Source organism: Vidua macroura, chromosome 2 (assembly GCF_024509145.1).
Source record: "Vidua macroura isolate BioBank_ID:100142 chromosome 2, ASM2450914v1, whole genome shotgun sequence".
NCBI classification, from domain to species: domain Eukaryota; kingdom Metazoa; phylum Chordata; class Aves; order Passeriformes; family Viduidae; genus Vidua; species Vidua macroura.
Window position 1 is genome coordinate 66,507,890 of NC_071572.1, and position 18,937 is coordinate 66,526,826.

At 41.9% G+C, this 18,937-nt stretch overlaps 1 protein-coding gene across 3 annotated transcripts in view; it reads left to right on the forward strand.

The window, feature by feature from the left end:
* The window catches only part of CMSS1 (cms1 ribosomal small subunit homolog), a 227,782-nt gene that overhangs the window by 82,959 nt on the left and 125,886 nt on the right, over window positions 1-18,937 (forward strand). The window lies entirely within an intron of this gene.

The window sequence follows — 18,937 nt, forward strand, 5'->3', positions numbered from 1 at the left end:
CCAAACTACGTTGCAGATTATGACTTGTCCGCTCTTAAAACCATGCAGTATAAAGCCTTGCTACTTCTTTAGTGCTTGAGTCCGGCACTCTAGAGATATTAGTACCTGGTGAAAGGGAGACTTATCCTAACTAGGCCCCTTTGAAGTGCAGCTGTTAAGGAAACATACTCTAATGCCTTTGCAGATAAATTACTAACACTGTGTAAATATTGATTAGCCTCAGAAACTCATGTTTTGGTTATCACCACTCAGATTAAGGAATGAATGGATTATAGTCCACCTCTACTGGAAAACTGTGGTCATGGATACCATCTAGGTAACAATAGCCTGATGGTGTGATTCAAAGGTGAAATTCAGCATGTTCCAAATACAGATAAGTACAATTTTTCTTATTAAACTGCCAAGCTAATTGCTAAAAAGTCCAGAAGATCATTATGGTCTATGATAGGCACTAGATGATTTCTTGGCTGCTTTTTTGCCTCAATTCTGTGGCTGATAAAATTCTTTGAGGGCCTCCTCCCCTACTCCCACCATATTCTGACTCTAAATCTTAAACTCTGTGACTGCACTCGTTAACTGTAGTAACTTTCTACTGAATGCTAAGAATTATTCCTTTTGTTGTTTTTCTGCAAGAACAGAGGAGGTGGAAGTAGCTCTTGGTTTATAATGAATGACATCTGAGAGTTGGGGTAAGTTGATCAGAAATGTTACCAACGTGACATTTTCTATAATGTTGAAGTCTCTTCTAGTCTGATTTGAAGCACTCATTAATAGGAAAAACTTATTTCCCTAGGTCTCAGAAAACTAAGACGTGTCAGATTTGCATGGCAGTGTGCACTGGAAGCTGTTTTGTGAAGCATCAACAATGTCAGGTTAGGATGGGAGCTTACTATAGTGCAAGGAGGAAACCAAGAATTGTTCATAGCAGGCTGGCAGTGGTGTTAGCTGGTGATGATTAGTTTTAGTTGGTGTTCATTCTGGTTTTTCAGTCAAATGCAGATTCTCTTTATTCACTGTGGTTTGTTTGTTAGAATACTCACCTTTTGCCCATTGCTTACAGATTATTATTACTTAGGAAGAAGACTTTTGGTTTCCTTTGAGTGTAAGATGCTGGATGCCTACTTGGCTTTTGTGTGCAGTTAAAGGCTTATGCTTTTAAGTTCAAATGCAGGAGTTGTGAGCTAAATCAGGTAACCTGAATGTACTCTGAGCTTTTCTGTGGGCTTTGACACCACAAGCACAGGACACTATGAAATGCATAAATAGTCCCAGGATATCCCCTTCATGCATGCAAGTTGCAGCAGTGGTATAAACTGGACAGCAAGCTACTATCAAACTTGCTGACACCAAATGTCAATATGACATTTCTTGTGGAAGGAAAGGGAAACCAGCATATGAGGAAGAGTCTCATATCTTTTCAAGCTTTGGAACTGGGTGCACCTGGAAATCCTGAACCTGGAAAAACACTCCAAGAAGGACATCCTCCCCTGCCTTTATTCTTGCAGTGTATGTATGTTGTTGGCTTCAAGTCCACTTGCCACCCAGTTTTCACAGCTGCAGAGTTAACTGTGTCTCCCTTTTAGCTTTGCCATGCCTACTTCCTAATAAGGTAGATCAGTCCTTATTGCACTAGCAAAAGGCACTTGGTCCTTGGGGAGGCCAGCTGACTTGCCAGACACGCTGTGCTCCTATGGAGAATGGCATCTTTTCAGTCTCCCAGGATGGAGTTTTGCCTTTTCTTGTTGAGAGCACTTATGTACACTTTACCTGTATTATGTTCTGACATTCCTGAATGCCAGTGCCTACTATTGAATCTGCTAAAGCAAATATTTGTCCAATTAAGCAATTAATGTGAATTATTAGAGGTTGAAGTGAAATACTAAAGGTATACTTCAAGCACTTTTTTAATGGTACTTGAATGTAGCTGACAAGAGGCACAAGCACTCTGGTATTAGCAGCCTGCTTTATTAACATATTCTTCCTCAGTTCATTTATTTAAACTTTCTTACTACTTGTACACTGATAGGCATTATTATTTATAGCATTGTCTGTCTACAGAAGGCTGTTAGTGCTCATGTGGTTGTCAGAGGAAGTAGGTATGATAACAGAAGTAACAGAACTTCAAATGCACAGTAACTGCTGATGTAGCAAGCAAAGTGAGACCTCAGAAATGGACAAAACCAAACATCCCATTCACCTACCCTGAAACTCCTCATCACTTTCAAACTGTCAGACTCCCTAGATGTGCCACCACCTAAGGGAGTTACCTTCAAACAGACCTGACATTTGGGACAGAACATCAGCTTCTCATGCCCTTGCACCATGGCACAAACCAGAAAAAACACCCATTCTATTCCAGAGGGTTCTGGTTTTCTGCAAAGCTTTTAGACCCTGGAATGACAGTAATGAGACATTAAAACAGAAGTAGCATCATTTGAAATTATTCACCAATGTGCTTTGGTACATTGGGTTATTTTCTCTTTTGAGCAACTCTTTCCATGTTCTTGAGGGGTTAATAAAGAGCAACATTTTATTTCATTTGCTTTCTTTCCACAAGGTAAAAATGTTAATTGACCCATTAAATTTATGAGTATCATAAATATTGTTCATGGCAGTTGTGTCCAGGTTCTCAAGATTAGACTAATGAGTGTAAAATTTGCCTTTTTGCATATCTGTCTCAACCAACACTTACATTCTATAATGATGGCATCTGTGTGCAAGAAAGCTGTCTTGCAAGAAAGAGGTAAGAAAAAAGTGTTTCTTCTTGTAACAGTTTGTCATTTTCAGAGGCTCTGTGATTTTTCCTGGACAGTTGACTCTTGTGTCTTGTGGCAAACCTTTGTATAGAAGTTAATTTTAGTCCTTTTTCTCTGTACCACCAGGACGGATGACAATATAAGATGCAGTAAACAACAATTGCTAAAAATAGATTGTGTGTGCCTTGCATTTGTGATCTTTCATCTGTTTTCGCTCAATTACTAAACAACAGGGATTGTAGCTATGTAAACAGAAGCAGCAAGGATACTTGCCAGCATTCTCATATGAAGCATTATGTACCATTGCTTGCATCAAAATTAAAAGAAGATTGAAAGGAAGCATCTAGATCCTGAAGTTACATCTCTGAAATCACAGACCACTGTGCTGTGGGTACTTAAAAGAGATTAGTTTTCTGTAATTGTGCTAATGGAATAGCACAAGACCTGTGTTCTGCATTGTTGTGCTTTCCTTCATGTTATGAGGTGCCTGTTTTACAAAAGATTTTGCACTGGTATCTTGCTTGAAGTGACAATGTGATGGTTCCCAAGCTCATCAGATTCATGCAGCTTGGTAGGCTGGGTCCAGATTCTAAGAGGAATGGCATTGGGTTACCCTGAAATATTCTAGTAAATCAAATAATTCCAAGTTAGACACTCAGCAAAGTTTGCATCTATTCTAAGTTGTTCATGTTCTTTTTACAGTTGATTTTCTGTTCTGTTTTTTAAAGATCTTGCTCATATCTGAACTGAATGCTGTCCTTCTGCATATAAAGGAGACATTTTCTTTTCTTGGTGATGAACAAGCAATCTGAAGTGTCAAAATATACATTCCTTAAGAGCCAGGTGAATAGAGAACCAAATGTTTCTATGATATTAACTTGGTCTCCACTCCCTCAGTCATATTCTGAAGGAGATGAAACTGCATATGTGTCTTTGGCAGCAGCGAATTAGCAATTGGTTCCAAAATCCCTGCACTTTTGTGGGAAGGACTGAAATATCCTTCAGAGATGGCTTCATCTTAAGAGTTTTAAGAGATATTTTGGCATTTATTTTCACCTTTGGTGTTTTCCTTTTTAGTCAGTGATTGATTTAGGAGCTAGCAAAATCCCTCACAGGATTACATATTCCATTAATCCCAGGGTAAGGACCCTGAATTGTTAAGAACTTGCTGCTTCTTGCAAAAATCCATTATTTACCAAGGATTTACGTTGCTCTGGTTTTTAGCATCCCTTAAAGGGCAGTGCTTTTAATTTGCTGAAATGGATAGGACTCCTACCAACAGACTTACTTTTAAAAGGAGTTGAGATTTGATTGCTTGGCATACCAATGTAATGGGAGAGTGCAAAGCATATGATGTCTTTTGGAAAGAGGTCTGCAATCCTCTGCCCGTCACTATAAGTGTGGACTGGGGCAAGAAGAAAAGGGGTCCCATGAAGGTTTGTCTTGTTCATCTTTTGCAGTACTAGTGTGACCTTTAGGCCAGCAAATGCACCTACTGAACTGGGGTAGAACATGTGAAAAAGGCTTTTTAATAATTAGAATCCCAGGATATGGGCATTTCACAGCATCACTGAGAACTGGTGCCTTCTGACAGAATGTGCTTAGGACTTCTATTCTTCCCCGAAGTGAAATTCATTGCTTTGTGGTAGATTTGCCCCACTTCAAAGAAACTGGCCCTTCCTTTTGGGTAGACTGCGTTAGTGTTTTCCTGAAAACACTAACACGTTTGAAGTGGCTTCTATCCAGAGGGATGTTCTGTTCAGAGGAATGGTCTGTGTCATGACCAGATATCTCATTTGAGCTGTGCTCTCATTCTCAGTAGAGTTTGTGCTGTTTTGGTGCCTAGGATGGTCATTTAGTGAAAAGAGACTCCTTTAACACATTCTTCACTCAGGGAATCTGGGATATAGAAGTGTTTTGATCCTGACACAGAAATGGCAAGATAAGCCATTTTTCTGCGAAGACTGATGCAAAAGTGCTTATCTGTGTTTCCTGGTGCCTTTGTTGGCATGCAGAGTTGCAGGAAGTCAAGCAGCATCAAGTAAATAAATTAGCCGCCTGTTTCCTCACTCACAGCATCTTGTCAAATTTTGGTCTTTGAAGCCCTTGGGGATCCTGCAAGAGCAGCAGTAACTCAAATGGGAAGAAAGTCTGGGTTCAGCCAAAGATGTGAACACTCCCAGAGAGGACAAGTGCATGTGTGAGAACTGGACTTCATTTTTATGCTGGTTGTGGTTTATGTTCATCTGACCACAAGCCAAATTCCTCATCCCTTGGCTACAGGGAGCATCTTTTGAGACAGTAAGATGCCTTTTGAACCATGTTAGAGTTGTCATGGTACTCTGCTTGTGGTAAAGGTACTGTGAAATTTCCACCATCTGTTGCCTCCTCCTCCTCCTTCTAATCCTGTAGTGATTTGCAGGATATGTTGTGAGTGTGGTAGCTAAAATCTTCCCAGGTCCATTTTGCATATGTGCAGGCTTACAGAAATCTTTAGAAGGCTGAGTCTGTGTGGGAGGTTTTGACCAGGTTCTTTTGAAGGATATATCTGTATCATTTGTCTGTCATTTCATTATTGGTGTGTGAATTTGTGATCTGGTCTTCATTCTTGTAATGTCTCAAACTACAGATACGTAGATATAGATAAACACACGCACATTCCCCCCCCCCCAGCTGGATTTTGTGCCAGGAGAAAAGTAGAGAAAAGAACCTGTGCCATGTGACTAGATCTTGGTTTTGTGGCCTTGAGCTGAAGTTAAGCCCGTTCTGTAGAATAACTGATCTCAGCCCCTCTCCTGCTAAATCTTAGGTGGTGTTTGCCCACATATTTAGCAGCTTAAAGCACACACATTCACGGTGCACAGCATGAAAGCATAAGATGCTCACCTTGAACAAATTTGAAATTTTCACATTAGGAATATATGGTTAGGAATATATACTCCAGTCCAGAGATGTCAAATTTTGTTTTAAATAGGATTCTTCAGATGGTTGAGTAATAGACTTCTTTGAGATGATCCATGAGAAAATCAAGAGTTTGAGCTCCCTGATGCACATTTCTTTGGCAAAACAGGGTATCTCTTTTGAAATTTGAAATGAAGGCCTGGATTCCACAAAGCTTCCAGCTCAGAAATCAGTACTTTGAGGCATGGACTGATTATTTTTTTTTCCTTCTCTCTGGTAATAATTTTAAACAACCTCTGCTACACCCTTCTTTTCTCTCTTCCACAGGAATTCAGCTCTCCTAGTTTGTGGTCCAGCATTTTGCCAAGTTGATGGTAGTCTTGAAAGATGACAGTATATTTATCACATTACAAGTGTACAGTTCCTGTAGCAAGTAGTTGAGACACAGTGGACATGCTTGAGGTGATTTGTCTTCTCCTTGAGGTGTCTTCACAGTGTCTTCTGCCAGGAGGCCACAGTGTGAAGCCAAGAGTTTCATTGCAGTGGGAGGACTCTGAAGTTGCAGATGCACAAACCAAATATATTTGGTTCCTCCTCAACCCGTATTTTCATGGGTTCAGAAGGTTGAGGAGGAATCCAACGTAAAATATGTAGAACGTCTTTAGCTTTCTACTGCTGGTAATAGAGGGTTGAGGGGAATTTTACACAATTAGCTGAATTGCCTCTGAGATTAATAGGGTTTGGGTGTTCTGTATGCTCACTTGGGTTTTTAGGTTTGTTCTGTCTTTCGTCTTGAAGTAAAATGTTTCATACTTATTTTGTAATTAGAAACTAATAGTGGATTATTTATAAGGATTAGTGCAAGAGATTTTTCGTGAAGAAATGTCGCTATAACATCAGGTAGATCTAAGTGTTAGAAAAAGTAAACTCTGCAATGCCATTCAATCTGCTTCTCTTGCTAAACAAAAAAATGTGACTCTTGCACTATCTGTATGACAGATTTTTATTAGTAAACAGAAAGAAGATTCAGCTGCTCCAATTGCAATTATATAAATTTACTTTCCAAGTATAGATTTTTTTCTTTTTATGAGCATAAATAGTTAACATTATTTAATATAATGTTTGTAGTTTAATGTTTATTAATATTCAATTTACTATTGAATTTAATATTTATTACTATTATAAACATGGTTTAATATTTATTATTCAGCTGCTGTAATTTTGGCTCCAATGTATAATTACTCGGTAATTACATCATTCCCTGAAGCAAAACCATGATATAGTGCTACATGAAACAAAAATGTTCCTATCTTAGAAACTGTGTGTCTAAAGTTGTCCTTTTCCCTGAATATCTGGAAACTACCTGGACTATAGACATTTACGTAGCTGGATGACTCAGTGTTTCAGTTGATAATTTCAGTTTTTCCTCACTGTGGCTATCGCTGAACTCTCTGCAGGCATCAGTTTCCCTGAAATTTGTAGAGATTGTCAGTACTTTTTCCTCTCTCTCTGCCTTGTTTGGAACTGGCCTTGATTCAGGCTGGGACCCCTGGTTAGACATTGGACGAAGTGTGCAGCCTCCTTCCTGCAAATAAAGAAGCTCAGGCTATCCTTAGGAAGAACACACTGGGAGCCCTTCCCAGATTCATCTGTCAGGGAGACATTAATGAAACTTAAGGGTAGGATATTCAGACTTGTGAAATAAATAGGTTTTTGCAAGTGTGACATGTTGCTGTAAATCCCACAGGCAATAGCTCAAGTGAGGTATTTTAGGATGCAAGAAGGGGTCTCCATATGTTTGGTTTCAGTCTTGCATCTTGTTATTTTACACAAGGAAAAAACCCAAACCAAAATTTTCTAAGTTCAGGGTTTCAGGATAAGCTAGAATTTTCTGTGTGGAAAGTCACACACCTTCTGTCTAATGAATGATGAAGGCTTTTTGTTCTGTTTTGAGGTACTTTGTTTGAGGGTGGTTTTTTTTCAAAATTATTGAGGGTTTTTCCTGGCTTTTATGTTTCACAGGTTATCAATCTGATCTAGTTCATACATTCATATCTTGTTTCTCACTCTTTCACGTGAGATCTGTGTGCCTCCCGGGTCAATACCTATATACTATAATACCTATATATAGTATAATACCCATATACCTATATATTAGAATACCTAATACAAAAGCTTCTGGCTTTTGCTTTCCCTCTCTCTACTGAAACTTAGTAAATGAATTCAGAGGTTCATGGTGTGAACCTATGTGAAGGTATTGTCTCAGCAATGGCATTAATTTTGTGTAAGGACATGTTTTGGCAGAATATAAAAACCAGGGAAAGCTTCTTACTGCACAAGTCTCTCCTAAATAGAACTCCTAATATTTCCATGTGTTTGCTTAGGCACAGATGGGCCCTTTCTTCCCTGGGTTCAACATAATTTTGGTAAATGGGAACCTACGAAAGCAACTATTTTTGTCTTCCTGACAATATAGGTTAGGTTATAGCCCATACTTCTTTTGCTGCCCTCAGCAGGCTTGATGCAGCCAAAATACCATAGTTGTGTGGTAAATCTATAAATATTTCAAGGTGAGTTTTGTGATGGCAGGTTTAAAAAAACCTAAAAATCCCATTTTCATAGTATTCTCTCTCACTTCCCAAAACATCCTATCACTGCCAAAATGGGAATATTTAATGTTCTATTTTAATCATCGAAGCAGGATTTAATCACTATAAATGGAATATTTTTCTTCCCATGTTTTTAGCAGCATGACATGATCTCCTCATTTTATAAATATTTATCAAAATAATTCCAATGCAAAACCTGAATATAACTAAGAGAAGCTTGTAAAAAAAAAGGCAAAGGAAGTTTACTCAGCCCAGTGCCATTTTTACACCTCTGACTTCAGTGATTAATTTTCCCTACACATACACAGTTGCACATACCAGCACCATTTCAGTGGTGTTTACTGTAATAAGGTACTGCCTTTCTGATGGAAGGTAAATCTTCTCTGTCAAAGTGCTTGTGATAGTCATTTTCTGTGCCCTTCAACATGCTGGTAATGTGGTACAAGGCCACTTTGAAAAGCAGCCTACAATCACAATTCTTCAAAGTAATCTAACTCAAGAAATACAACATTCCGATGTTATTAGCTGTAACAGCTATGAGCAAAAGAAAAGGAAGAAACCAGTGGTAATTCTTGCATTTCAGTGTGCATGTGTGTGTCTTCATATACATACATATGACATTTTAAATCATGTACCGAGTGTGTATCTGTGTCATGTTCTTGTGCTTGGTGCTCACAGCAAGTACAAAATAAGTAGCTTTTATAAGATACTTTTGTCAAAAGCGCAGTAAAAGTCCACAAAGTTTTGAAGTATCTTGCTTTTGTTTCCAGTGAAAATGTATGGTTAGTAAGCAAGGATTATCTAGGATATGTTATCTAATGTAAGTTAATTTGTTTCCCCATGCTAATTGGTCCGGGTCTCTGAGACCGAAACTTCTTAACCCTTGCAGCCATCTCCATTTCCAATTTACTCATGGGGTTTTTTTGTCTGCTTGGTGTTTGTATGGCGTGCCCTACATCCATGAGTTGTGAAATAAGCAGCAGAGGCTACAGTGAGAACTGCAGAATAAAACTGTACACCTTCAAAGTGCATATATGTTCATTTCCTCAAGGGTATTTTTGACAAGCATAGATTTGTTGAGACATTTGTGTGGGAGTGTTCACCTCAGTGTTGCTTTTCTCCACACGTGAAAATAAACCACAGACTTTTAAATATCCTGAGAAAAATTTCTTCAAAGACAGATCAAAGGTCTTTACTAATGTCTGAGGAAGCTGCCTCTCTTGTGAACTCATGTCTATGGAGAGCTGGTTAAGACACTCAAGATCATGATTCCATTGATTTGATCATTTGCAGCCTGCTCTGAGAGGAGATGTCATGTTTGGAGAAGGGAGGAGGTGGGGGAATCCACAGATGCTCCTAATTTTACCAAGAAAGTAATGAATAAAATAACTTTTTAAAACCAACTCTGTTGGGTTTTCCCCCACTACGCTCTGTGGGTTGCTCTGCTTCAAACAGTTGCCTTAAACAGTGCATGTACAAGAGTTTTGTGTAAGAATGAGTCAATTGACATTTTTTAATCAAGTTTATCTGCTTTTGTGGCTGTTGCGTTCAGTGGAATGTCCAAGTATGACTTTCACATCACAGAAACTTTATATCTTTGTTTGCTTGTTTCTTTGTTTTTGTTTTATTTATGTTTGCTGTTTGTTTGTTTTGGGGTTTGGTTTTTTGCTTCTTGGTTTTGGTTTGATTTGTCCAAAAATCTCTTTCTATCTTCCTTTACATCAAAACAACACAGAACACATATGAGCTAAGCTTTAAAAGTTTGTGAACTTCTCCCTAAGCTGGAATTCCTCACCTTTAGATAGCATTCAGGAAAATAAATTAATTTTTATCCTTTAAGGCATGAATTTTCTTTCTTATCTATTTCTTATGTCTGTTTGCTTTGTGAACTGCATTTTTATCTTTCAAACCTATCTTTTTATAGGCTCTCTGACAGTAGAGAGCTCTTGACTCTTAGAAGCTGTTGAGAATAGTGTTTCTCTTTTGAGGCATTTTACTGGTTTTGTCATGCTGCCACAAAGCATCTGTGGGTGCTAGGTAGGACTTCAGGCTTGTATCTAGACCTAGGGTTTCAAAGCTGGTGGATAAGGGTTTTTTTTGTTAGTTGTTGGTTTAAGCCAAACATTTTTAATACCCTCTCCACCAGTGACTGTGTTCTACTGCTGCCTAGGAATTGGATAATAATATTTTGTTGGTTTGTCTGATCATAAATGAAATAATTTAATTTTCGTTTTTGTAGATGTTAGGATTTTCTTTTAGCTGTGGAGTGGATTTTTCTTGTATATCCTAAAGTTTTGATCTTCATTACATTCTGTGATTTGGTACTTTGAAACAATACCAAGGTTTTCTTTGTAGTCTGTACCACAAAACCAGTGTGATATTGTTTTATTTTCTCCTTGTTTGCTTTTCTCATTCATGACAATACCTCAGTATGTAACAGCAGGCTAACATCATCTTGTCTGACAGGGATAATCCTTAGCTGTGCAAAAAATTGGCTCTGGCATTTTCCTCTTTGGGCTGCAGCTACAAAATAACAACACATGCATGGCCATGGAAGATTCCTAACTCCTTCCGCATGCTCACATCCTCCATGTTTAATATTCAAGAGGAAAATTTGGATAAATATCCAAAATATTTTTCCCAGGAGTCTAATGAAAGTATTATCTCTCAGATCTCCAGTCATCTCACTTTTCTATGCAGATTACACCTTATTGTCTATGGAACATAGTGGGTTTAGGTTTGGGGCTTTGGTGAGGGGAAGGGATGAATGGCAGGAGTTCCCTCCTCACCTCTGAGCTGGGAGTGCTGACTGGCACTGCTTGTATCCTGCTTATGCAGCTCCACATACGCTGCCATAGGACTCTTGTGATGATGCCTGTGGACAAATTGCATGATTTTGGTAAGAGTACCCTGGGGTCATAAGGTGATCCTAAGAAATTTTGAAAACATTAATGCCTAGGCTTTGGTGGTCGTGGAAGGAAGTCTTGTGTTGGTCTTTCGAATCAAAACTCCTTTTTGTGACAGGAATGTGTATTTCTGCTTTTTATTGTTTTGGAGTATTTTTCTGTCTTATTTTATTATTTCTTTTTGTTCATATTAACCTCTAGTTCTGCCTGTTATCTTACGGTAGCAGGATATTTCAAATTTTCTACTGCATGTTCACCTCCACATAAATGAACATGTAGGAAATGTGAACTTTCTTGTAGATTCTCAGGTCAGCTTTCTAGTTAGTTTTTAAAGATTTTTTTTTCATTAAAATTGATTATTGCCTTAAGTAAGTGAAAGTAAAATTACAGTGATGGCTTATATTTTTCTATACTGTTGATATTGATTAGTGACTGTGCCTATATGTGTCTGCCAGGAAAATGTGAAAAGCACAGAATTTGAAAAGAAACTGTACACAGTGAAATTAATTTTTGTACGTGTTCACATTACATGTTTTACTAGCCGTGACACTCATTATTTATTATAATGCATTACAGTATTCCATAGGAATATGCCCTGCTCTGATGACGCAACTTTGAAAAATGCAATAAAAATACACTGGAAACCTCAGCTTTCTAATAGGAAGTTTCTTGTAAGCAGTGAAGTTAAAATGCCCCCTCCCAATAAAAAGGAAGTAGGACAGAGGTCAGTGAGCCAGGTAAATGTCCCTCTTCTTGTCCAAGACTGAGCACCAAGATGTTTCCTATTACCATCAGAGTAGCAGTTGCATCTGGACAGTTTTCCTTATCTCCTGTTAATGGGCCCATCAATGTCTTGCCACATGACTCAGAGATAACACTCTCCAGGAGCCAGTTCTGTTTAACAGGTGATTAAGGACACACCTTGTGACTCAAAATAACATCAGCCCATTGTGAGATGCTCTGCCCAGGGGGAGAAGCTAGGCATTCCCACCTGGATAAATCCAGGAATTTCTAGACAGAAAGGCAGCCTTTCCACAGGTTTCCGAGAAGACACAGCAACCACATCTGCCACTCCAAGAGGACTGCAGCCACTCCAATTTGGACTGCTGCCAGCACACTGGCCAAAGGGGTGTAAGGTTGTATTCTGACTGTCAGTGGTCTTTCTTTTGTATAATTGCATGTATTTTTGTCTTCTTTTTTTTTCTTTTCCCAATAAATTGTATTTCTGACTTGGAGTCTCTCACTGGTTTTGCTTTCAAACCAGAACATATTTTTGGCGCCCAATGTGGAGCAAGAAGGTACTGAGAGAAGTCAGAATTACAATTTTGTATTGTAGAGGGTACCTATTCATTATGATGCTTAACATGCTTTTTTGGGTCTTATACCTAGCTCTCTATTTTCCCGAACGTGGGGAATTATCTGGCAGTTGTAATGCTCATGTGTAAACCAGGGTATGGTATGAGAATTGCTTTATTGATCTATTATGTCTATTGCATTATAACCTCCGAGGCAATGAACATGATTTGGAATATGTACTCAATTCTGTTTGCTTGTCCTAATCTAGGCTGCTACGTCTGGGGCCTCGGCAACCACATCCAGCCCCTGGGGAGAGGGGTAAAGATTGATTTTTTCCAACCTTTCAGGCTTGACACAGCAGTTTTTGAAAATGTTAAGTTCCCTCTGGATGCCAAGGACAGCATAATGTTGTTGTTAGTTCTGCTTTGTCTTCTCTGCACAGTCTGCAACATGCTTAGAAACAAAACACTACATAGTATGGTGCAGCAAAACATACATAGTGTGATGCAGCGTCTTCTTGAGGAAGAAGAAACAAGGAGCAAAGCAGCAGTGTCCGTGTCTGTACAAAATGCCACAACAGCATCCATGTCGACGCAGACTGTCACAGAGGAGGAAGGAAGCAAAAGCAAAACAACAGTGTCCGTGTCTACGCAGACTGTCACGGAGGAGGAAACCAAAAGCAAAGCAAGGGTGTCTATGTCTACAGAGACCGACACAGAGGAGGAAGGGACCGAAAGCGCCATCAGCATCTCCACACAAACCATCACCAAACCAGAGCAGCCTGAACCAATAGTAGTTGCCCCTGTTCAGAAGAAGAAATCAAAGAGCAAATCAATCCGCATAGTGACTGATGAGGACGCTGCAGGACCTTCGCACCCAGCGGAAGAGACAGAACCAGAGATCATCACTCGCTCTCTATCCCTGGGTGAGCTGCGTGACCTGCGGAGGGAATTCACCCGCCAGACAAACTAGTCCATCCTGACCTGGCTGCTCCGCATCTGGGATGCTGCAGCCAATGACACCATTCTGGATGGAAGTGAGGCCAGGCAACTGGGATCACTGTCCCGGGATGTGGTCATTGACCAGGGGATCGGGAGAACCCAAGAAACTCTCCGCCTCTGGCAGCGACTGCTTGCAAGTGTGAGGGACAGATACCTTTGTAAAGAAGACCTCCAGGTGCACCAAGGAAAATGGAACACCATGGAACAAGGTATCCGATGCCTGAGGGAATTGGCTGTGTTGGAGATAATTTTCTCAGAAGACGAGAGATTTCCTAAGAGTCCAGACTGTGTCCAGTGCACATCTCAAATGTGGTTGAGATTTGCACGGCTTGGACCAGAGATGTACTCCCGTTACCTGGCAACACAGCAGTGGAGGGAAGGCGAGGACAGGGTGGGCGTCTTAGCTAATAAATTAAGAATTTACGAGGATACTGTCACTGCCCCATTTCGTACCCATGTCTCGTCTGTGGAAACAAGGTTGGCTGAGCAAGTCTGGGACTTCATTGAAGAGAGTCATCAGAAACTAAAAAAGGACCTTAAGGAAGAAGTCTACCATATTTCACCAGAACCAACAAGAGTCTCTGCCATTAGGAGCCGGCGTTCCCAAGCCAAGTGAAAGGATACACTCCACGAGGAAACCTCTGTTTTTTTCTTCAGGAGCATGGAGAAGACATGAGGAAGTGGGATGGAAAACCCACCTCTTCCTTAGCAGCCCAATTACGTCAACTAAAAAGAACACCTAACACAAAAAGTTCATCTACAGTCAATGCTGCTTCAGTCTCTCACACACAGAATTCCAGACAATATAGGAATGATGATATAACTGATCCTCTTGAAAGAACCTCAAGAACCTATTTACAGGAAGAGAGCAACGTGTACCATGACCAGGAATAGAGGGGCCCTGCCTCTAGCCAAGTAGAGGACAGGGACAATCGGATCTATTGGACTATGTGGATTCGATGGCCTGGCACGTCTGAACCACAAAAATATACAGCTTTGGTTGACACCGGTGCCCAATGTACCCTGATGCCATCAAGATATGTAGGAGCAGAATCCATTTCTATTTCTGGGGTAACAGGAGGATCCCAGCAGCTTACTGTATTGGAGGCTGAAGTGAGTTTAACTGGGAATGGGTGGCAGAAACACCCCATCGTGAACTGGCCCAGAGGCCCCATGCATCCTTGGCATAGGCTATCTCAGAAATGGATATTTCAAAGACCCAAAAGGACATCGCTGGGCTTTCAGAATAGCTGCTGTAGAGGCAGAAGACATCAGGAAGCTGAATACTTTACCCGGTCTCTCAGATGACCCCTCTGCTGTGGGACTGCTGAAAGTTGAAGAACAACATGTACCAATTGCCACAGCAACAGTACACCATTGGCAATATCGTACCAGCAGAGACTCTGTGATCCCCATCCATGAGATGATTCGTAAACTCGAGAACCAAGGGGTGGTCAGCAAGGCCCATTCACCTTTCAACAGCCCTATATGGCCAGTGCGCAAGTCCAGTGGGGAATGGAGACTGACGGTGGATTACCGTGGCCTGAATGAGGTCACACCACCACTGAGCGCTGCCGTGCCAGACATGTTGGAGCTTCAGTACGAGCTGGAGTCCAAGGCAGCAAAGTGGTATGCGACCATCGATATTGCGAACGCCTTCTTCTCCATTCCTTTGGCAGCAGAATGCAGACCTCAGTTTGCCTTCACCTGGAAGGCAGTGAAGTACACCTGGAACCGACTGCCCCAGAGGTGGAAGCACAGTCCCACCATCTGCCATGGACTGATCCAGGCTGCACTGGGAAAGAATGAGGCTCCCGAACATCTACAGTATATTGATGACATCATTGTGTAGGGGAGCACAGCAGGGGAAGTCTTCGAAAAAGGAGAAAAAATTATCCAGATTCTGCTGAAAGCTGGTTTTGCCATTAAGCGAAGCAAGGTTAAGGGACCAGCTCAAGAAATTCAGTTTCTAGGAGTCAAGTGGCAAGATGGGCGTCGTCAGATCCCAACAGAAGTAATCTATAAGATCACCGCTATGTCTCCACCTACCAACAAGAAGGAGACACAAGCTTTCCTAGGTGCCATAGGCTTTTGGAGGATGCACATTCCCGAGTATAGCCAGATTGTGAGCCCTCTCTACCTGGTCACCCGCAAGAAGAATGATTTCTACTGGGGCCCTGAGCAGCAACAAGCTTTCACCCAGATCAAGCAGGAAATCGCTCATGCAGTAGCCCTTGGCCCAGTCAGGACAGGACCAGAAGTAAAGAACGTGCTCTACTCTGTAGCCGGGAACCATGGTCTGTCCTAGAGCCTTTGGCAGCAGGTGCCTGGGGAGACTCAGGGTCGACCACTGGGATTCTGGAGCCGGAGCTACAAAGGCTCTGAAGCAAACTACAGTCCCACAGAGAAGGAAATCTTGGCTGCCTATGAAGGAATTCAAGCTGCCTCAGAAGTAATTGGCACTTAAATGCAGCTGCTTCTGGCACCCTGGCTAGCAGTGCTGGGGTGGATGTTTAAAGGAAAGGTTCCTTCCACACATCATGCCACAGACACCACATGGAGTAAATGGATTGCCCTCATCACTCAGCACGCCCGTATTAGGAATCCGAATCGCCCTGGGATTCTGGAAATTATAACAAACTGGCCTGAGGGGGAGACTTTTGGATTGTCTTCTGAAGAAGAAGAAGAGCAAGTGGTATGTGCTGAGGAGTCCCCACCATGTAATGAGCTACCAGAAACTGAAAGACAATATGCCCTTTCTACACATGGTTCCTGCCGAATCATAGGCACTAGTCAGAAGTGGAAGCTGCAGTGTGGAGCCCCACACGACAAGTAGCACAAACTACTGAGGGACAAGGTGGATCGAGTCAGCTTGCAGAGCTTAAAGCTGTCCAGCTGGCTTTGGATATTGCTGAGCGAGAGAAGTGGCCGAGGCTCTATCTCTACACCAACTCATGGATGGTAGCTAATGCTCTGTGGGGATGGCTGAGTCGCTGGAAAAAGGCCAACTGGCAGCGCAGAGGGAAACCCATCTGGGCCGCCGAGATCTGGCAGGACATTGCCACCCGAGTAGAGAAGCTGACCGTGAAGATTCGACACGTGGATGCACACATACCCAAGAGTTGGGCTACTGAAGAGCATCACAACAACGAACAGGTAGACCGAGCTGCCAAGGTGAAAATATCACAAGTAGACCTAGATTGGCAGCATAAGGGAGAATTATTCCTAGCTTGTTGGGCCCATGATGCTTCTGATCATCAAGGGAGAGACGCAACATACCAATAGGCTCGTGAGCGAGGGGTGGACCTTACTATAAACAACATTTCACAGGTCATACACAAGTGCGAGACCTGTGCTGCAATCAAACAGGCCAAGCGGATGAAGCCTCTGTGGTACGGTGGGCGATGGCTAAAATACAGGTATGGGGAAGCCTGGCAAATTGACTATATCATGCTTCCCCAAACCCGCCAAGGCAAGCGCTATGTACTGACCGTGGTGGAAGCAACCACAGGATGGTTGGAAACCTACCCTGTGCCTCATGCCACTGCCCGGAACACCATCTTAGGCCTAGAAAAGCAGGTCTTGTGGAGACACGGCACCCCTGAGAGAATTGAGTCGGACAATGGGACCCATTTCAAGAACAGCCTTATCAACACCTGGGCCAGAGAACATGGCATTGAGTGGATATATCATATCCCCTATCATGCACCAGCTGCCAGGAAAGTTGAACGATGCAATGGACTGCTTAAGACCACCCTGAAGGCATTCAGTGGGGGAAATTTCAGGAATTGGGAAGTGAACTTGGCAAAAGCTACCTGGATGGTCAACACCTGAGGGTCCATCAATCGAGCTGGTCCTGCCCAATCTGAACCCTTGCACACAGTGGATGGAGATAAAGTCCCTGTGGTACATATGAAAGGTATTTTAGGAAAGACTGTTTGGATTAATCCCACCCCAGGCAAAGACAAACCCATCCGTGGGATTGTTTTTGCTCAAGGACCCGGTTATACTTGGTGGGTAATGCAGAAGGATGGGGAAACCCGTTGTGTACCACAAGGAAACTTAGTCTTAAGTGAGGACTATGTGTAAGGTTTTATCATGATGCACATGGAAATAGGAAAAGGGGTGGATAATGTCCAAGACTGAGCACCAAGATGTTTCCTATTACCATCAGAGTAGCAGTGGCATCTGGACAGTTTTCCTTATCTCCTGTTAATGGGCCCATCAATGTCTTGCCACATGACTCAGAGATAACACTCTCCAGGAGCCAGTTCTGTTTAACAGGTGATTAAGGACACACCTTGTGACTCAAAATAACATCAGCCCATTGTGAGATGCTCTGCCCAGGGGGAGAAGCTAGGCATTCCCACCTGGATAAATCCAGGAATTTCTAGACAGAAAGGCAGCCTTTCCACAGGTTTCCGAGAAGACACAGCAACCACATCTGCCACTCCAAGAGGACTGCAGCCACTCCAATTTGGACTGCTGCCAGCACGCTGGCCAAAGCGGGTGTCAGGTTGTATTCTGACTTTGTCAGTGGTCTTCCTTTTGTATCATTGCATGTATTTTTGTCTTTTTTTCCCTTTTCCCAATAAATTGTATTTCTGACTTGGAGTCTTTCACTGGTTTTGCTTTCAAACCAGAACACTTCTCTATCACTAGCTGTGCTTTCTTCTTTTTCCCCCATATTGGAAAATTTGTCTTTAGGCCATCACCTATGTTTTAACGTAGGGCAGGTGGAGAAAACCCTTTTCCTCCTTTCACTGCTGCATAAGGACCCCACACTTTTGCCACATGAGTTTCACATGAAAAGGGAAAAGTTGTTGAATTGTAGCTGCAGCTGTGACTTTATTCTGGTTTTGATGATACTGTAGGTGAGTCCTTGGGGAAGGGCAAGGCATAGGGTATAGAGCACCTACTGTTGTTTGTTCCTCTCTTTGTTTTTCCACTTGCTCAAATAAAATGTGTCTCTGGTCACCTGCTAGCCCAGTGGTTAGTGAGAGTGGAGGAAACAGATCTTGCAGATCTAAATGAGAGCATCTAAGACTGTTTTGCAAAAGTCTGATGTTCAGAGAGGTCTGAAAGGAACACCAGGGTCTGGATGCCTTCTTCCTCATCCCCACCCCTCTAAAGGCCTCTCTGGAAAGCCCACTTCAAACACCTGTTTATCCTTGTGGAAGAATGGTACTTAAAGTGAAAGCAGAATCTTTGTATAGCTCAGCTTAACTGCTTGGCACCTGTTATCCTACATTTTAGTGTGGGTTTGTTACGTGTGTGTTGGTGCTGGAGATGTGCAGAAAGCTTGTCCACCAGCCCCTGATGCCCAGTGACAAACAGTGGAACTAGGCAGGAGCAAGGTGGAACCTGGGGGACACAGTAGGGACCCTCATGCTGCCTGTGTTCAACCCTGCAATTATAATGGGAAATCTGGGGAAGGAACTGCTCCCTGAGCAGCAGTTATCATGAGT